Source organism: Triturus cristatus, chromosome 2_1 (genome assembly GCF_964204655.1).
Source record: "Triturus cristatus chromosome 2_1, aTriCri1.1, whole genome shotgun sequence".
NCBI classification, from domain to species: Eukaryota; Metazoa; Chordata; class Amphibia; order Caudata; family Salamandridae; genus Triturus; species Triturus cristatus.
The window spans coordinates 70,654,659-70,660,169 of NC_140581.1; the positions used below are offsets into that span (position 1 = coordinate 70,654,659).

Here is a 5,511-nt window from a genome sequence, read left to right on the forward strand (position 1 = left end):
GGTGCGGCATTGAGCCAGGATTTGTTTTGTGCAGGAAGGTAACCTTGCTGCACCAAAATAACCATTTGAGGTATTTTCCTCTTTGCAACACACACAGAAAGAGGAAGTACCAAGAAGTAATAAAGATATTTCTCCTGGATATGCCTGGGTCAGGTTGGGGCAACATTTTGGTGCAATCCCAGGTTTACAAATCTGGGACAGCATTAACCCCTTCCCTGCTCATGACGGAACCGTTCCGTCATGAGCCACGGTTGCCGTGTGCTCATGACGGAACGGTTCCGTCATGACACGCCCGTTGGCGGCCGCTCCGCCTGCGCGGCGCTGTTTCCCCGCTCGCCGGGGGGACAACGCAAATGGGCGGAGTCATGACGGAACCGTTCTGTCATGAGCACAGCCCAACCGTGGCTCATGACGGAGCGGCTCCGTCATGAGCACAGCGCCACCGCGCTGCCCCCCCATACCCCCCAGCACCGCGGCAGAATTCCCGCCGCGGTGAAAGGGTTAAAACCCATGGCTCGGCCACTCCAGGGAAGTGTAGCATAACACTGAGTTGCATTGCATTTCATTACAAAGTCCCTCAAGGCCATGTAGACCCCAGGTAAGGACTTGTGTTGTCCATGCGTGATGCTAGGTCTTAATAGAACCTCGGTTTCTGGCTGTAGACAAATGCTCTTTCACTGGTCAGTTAACGAGGGGTGTCATTACAGCAGGGGATCATGGCCACCTCCTAAAATGGTTAATTACAGAAATAAATGGCTAAAGATGAACAGAGAATGTTCTTAAATTGGCTGCCAGGTGGATTCCATAGTCTGACCACAAGTCAGACTGTTAAGCCAAGACCCCCTGGCCAAGGACCAGGTCCTGTGACAAGCCTCCACTGGGAAGGCTTTGAGCTGTTACTCATATATTACATCAACCACAATACAGCAGGCCATGGGTCCTCAAAAAACACTGTGTTTATGATGATGCTCCTGTTTCCATTCTCTGCAGGAGCCAGCACTCTACACCCCAAAGGTACCCATGGCTAATACACTGCATTCCCCATTGGAGTCCTCATTTTAGGTAAGAGTCTTTGAATGAAAAACAAATCAAAAATTTTAAATGAGAATATTGGAGGAGAATAATCATTCTGAATTCTTACTAGGAAGAGATGTGGAGTGATTACGTTCCGCTGCAGTGCTTAATAGGCGATTGATACATTTTACAGTGTTAATGTGCATAAGCTAATAGTAGAAAACTGGAATTTTGTGAGCTCGAGTGAAAGTAATATTATTTTCCTTTCTGTTTCTGCCTGTTTAATTTTACCCTTCATTTCTAGGCCTTTTCCCTCTAAATTGCTAGCAGCTTTTTTGGTTATTTCTAGTTCTTTGCACTTAGGCCTCCATAATGTTTTTTCCACATAAGGCATCTGTGAAAAGGTGGCCTGATATATGCTGTCCACTAGTTCTAGTGGGCACCTTGTATCAGTCCAAACAACCCCTTATGGAGAATTGGTTAAAGACAACATTTATTGAAAGCTATCCTAGAGGTAGCTATTCTTCAGGCTAAGTCTTGAAGGAATGTAAAGCAGCTTGTTTTACCAGTCTATTATCTCTTGAATGATCAAATGAAAGGACAACCACACCAGGTATGCATTTAAAATATATGTATTTAAGGTAACACACACCCCTATAGTCTCTTTATGAGACTGGAGTTCGAAGTACTTTGTTTACAAGTCAGCAATTATCAGTAATAGCACAAATACACGTTTTGGGCCCTAGGGGCGTACCAAACCATATACCAAAAAAGTGGTGTAAGAACCACGACTGGGATAGACACTAGGCCTATAGCCTCTAGAATCGCTGGGACCCCAAAGAACCACCCAAGGTAGTGACACAGGGGACCCACGGGGACTGTATACAGTGTGTACACACAACCGCGGGTTCCCGTTATCTTCTATGGGCAATGTCGCGGTTGGAAATTTAAAGATTAGGGACACTTCTAATTGAGTCAGGACCAAACCCTTTTGGACTTAAGAAGTTCTAGGGCTAGCATCCACGGGAGCACCAGAGTACTCGAGTTACCTCACCCAGGGAAGCCGGGTGCATAGGTGTCGGGTCGCGTTGTTGATTTCAATGGTAGCCTGCAAAGAACTGCTGCTGCCGTGAAGAGGAGAAGTGTCCGAAGAGATCCAAGCCTCGATCTAGGATGGAAGGAACCTGAAAGCAGAGGGGACAGAGTATGGTTCACTAGCCAGTGACCAAGGTCAGGATGGACCAATTCCCACAGATGTCGGGTGCTTCAGGTGAGTTGATGGGTGTCTTGACACTTCAGCCACGAGGTCCAGGAGGTGATGACGAAGTCCACGAGCAGGTTTCGAGCTGTCCCATGAAGTCTGTTTTTTTTTTTTTTGCAGAGTTTTATATAGCGCAAACTAGACCCAAATCCAATTAGGTATCAGAGCGCTTTACATAGCACCCGTTACATTACACGAGCACACATTATTTTTTTTTGTTAGGCACGGGGAGATTAAGTGATTTGCCCAGAATCACAGGATGTTCGGTGTCATTACCGAGACTCGAACCCAGTTCCCCAGGTCCGAGGTCGAACGCCCTAGCCGTTAGGCCAACTCCTCTCCCCGAGACTGTTTAGTGCTGCGGTGTCGGTGACCGGAATGGACCCAACAAGCCTTGGAAACGGCAAGTGACTGGAATTCAGAGAAAGGATTGCGGTGCAGAGCAGCAAGGTCTGAGGGATTCACCCAGTGAGGGTGGAGCACCAGGTATGCCCAATTAGAAAAGGAGTTGCCTTCATGGGGACCTGCTAGCCAATGAGCTAGTGATCGCGAAGGAGCCTCGAGCGGTCGCACTTAAAGCTGGCCCACGGGTCACTCGTGGAGTGGAGGCCAACAATCTTCGGTGCAGGAGGTGATCAAGGCTGAGGCTACTCGGAGACCAAAGCACAACTTCAAGGAGGCCCAGAAAGATAGTGTTGCTGCAAAAGTTCACGGTTTCCAGGGGTCACGGTTCCACATTACCCATGATAGCCACGGGCCCCAGCTTTGCTGTGGACTCAGGGAAGCCTTGGAGAAGTCTGGAAATCTACCTCTGGTGATGCAAAGGCTTTGGCGTCCGGCGGGAGCTTTAGCGATGCAGACCGGTCAGTTGCTTATTTGTTGCCTGCCACGCAGGGGAGTCACTCTTTGACCCCAAGGGAGATTTCTGTAGTCTTCTAGTTTAAAGTAGAACGTAGAAGGTCCAGGATATATGATTCAGAGTTTCGTCCAGGGTAATCTAAAGTCCTAGGGACTGGATTCCTATACTTATACCAAGTTTAGGGAATGGACTAACTCTAAGGCCCCACCTATGGGTGTGCTTGGAAAGAGGGGTGGTTACGGCCATTTCCTTTGTCCAGTTTCACACCAGAGCAGGGGCAGGTAGCCCCTGCAACTGGTTTGAACTGGACTATGCACAGGGACACCAAGTATGCCCCCAGTGCAGGACTTCAGAGCACCAGAGAGTGCTCCCGCCCTGCCCCAATACACATCTGCCTGTCTGGGGAGGTGGTTACACCTCCTTGGGACAGGAAACCTATTGTCCAGGCCTTCCCTGCCGGAGTTTTTGTTAGCAGCAGGAGGCCAGACCCGTGTCTGTGGCAGAGGCATCCATTTTGTGATGCCAGGGCTCAGGAAAGTCCTACTGGGTTTGACCAGTGTGAACATGTCTTTCCCTCTAGAAGGGTGGAATGCTACCCCCGCTGCCAGAACTGGCAGGGGGGGGGGGGGTTAGTATTCCAAAGGGTTTGACACCAAACATGACATGTTTTGATGCAGCCATTGCAAAGTTAGCATTTACCGGGAGGTTATAATGCACTTAAGAGTACATGGTATGGCTGTATCATAGAACACTCTGGAAAGCAGGTGAACTAACACCTGTATATCGGATGCACAGCAATGATAAAAATTGAAAACTGATAAACAATGTACACTATGAAAAACAATGTCTTCTTTATAGAAACACATTCATAATAACCATCATGTAATTGAACAAAAATGATGCTCCTTTAATTGTAGAGCTGTAAAGCATCTGATTTGGATGGAAGAATTTGCGTTGAACAGAAATTGTACTTAAGTACTACAAAGAACATGCTGATTATAAAACTGTGTTCATTTGAGAAAATACATCAACAAAGAACTTAAAACACAGAGATAATTGACGCTGTTGTGGTCGATGCCCAATGCATTTCGGGATTGCCAGAAATCCCTTCTTCAGGGGCCTATATAAAAAGAATAAAAAAAAAGATATACACATAGTTTCACAACATATGATGTCTGGAGATAAAAAATTCAGAAACAGATACATCGTACAAAACTAGAGTGATGGAAACACAACTGTACGTGTACAAATCCAGATAATTATCAAAACGTGTAGATAAAACGTAAAAGCAGTGCCCAAAAACTGTGCCTGAAGTCAAGTGTCATGTGAAGAGAAAAATGAGAGGTGAATTAGCTAATTGTATCCTCACCCTCAGTGAGCAACACACATCATGTGGAAAAAAGAAATATGGTGCTGGGTGAACAGCCCTTACTTGAAGTCTCGAGAATCTGCTGTGTTGATGCTAACCACAGAAGTATCTGTCCACTCTACTTCTATATTTAACGGAAAAATAATGTTCAAATACTAACACCTTAATATCCCTAAACGTACCGCCCAAGTGTGCGTATGTATACTCACTCTAGTGGGCGCACACGCAAACTCCTCTTAGTGCTGTTGAATGTGTGGCAACTACAACAAATGTGCTAAAACAAAAGATATAAAGCTCAGAAAATTGCTCAAACCCATGAAGACTGGACAACAAGGAAGAAAAAAACAAAGAAAAAGAAAAACTGTATTACCCCCTATATCGGAGCGAGTAGCCAATGGTAAGTATGAAACCAAAAAACTAGCTGGCTTTGGGATAGTGAATCAACAATCATGACTAATTGGAGAGTATGTCCAAGCAACGGTGACAGGCAAAGATGGTAACCTGAAAAAAGAAAGGAAAAGACAGCACTCCGGTCATTGAACCGCTGCTGCTGACACGTTGTTAAATAGTGAGGTACGACAACTGTCTGGTAATTCCCACCTTACCTCTGCTAGTGCTAGACAACCACTACGTCACAACTCGACACGGGGGTCGCGGTGATGGAAATGTTGAAAAACTGCAGATAGCCACGGACGTAATTTATGCAGACGCTGGAGAGCGTCTGACGTAACAACAACTAAAGCCGGACTTGATAACAAAAGAGGACTAAAACTGTTGACAACTCACGCCATATGTAAACGGAGTGAGATTGTAGGTAAACTCCTAAACATCGATGCAACTAAGGAACTCTCATAGATGTTGCAATTCAAGTCCTGCCGTAATGTGACTATGATATTAGAAAACCAATGTGGAATCCTACTGCTCACGATATGGCATAAAAAAATGTGTTGAATCATGAGCTTGAGCACTAACCACGTATGGATCTGAAGAACGAAAGAGTGAACACGT

The 5,511-nt window shown here is 46.0% G+C and overlaps 1 long non-coding RNA gene across 1 annotated transcript; it reads right to left on the reverse strand.

The window, feature by feature from the left end:
- Nucleotides 1-1,723: 1,723 nt before the first annotated feature.
- Nucleotides 1,724-5,202, reverse strand: LOC146863758 (uncharacterized). Its single transcript, XR_014976561.1, has 3 exons — nt 5,109-5,202; nt 4,874-5,004; nt 1,724-4,254 (listed from the first exon to the last, which is right to left on the reverse strand). It is a non-coding gene; the product is annotated as an uncharacterized LOC146863758 (long non-coding RNA).
- Nucleotides 5,203-5,511: the final 309 nt, after the last annotated feature.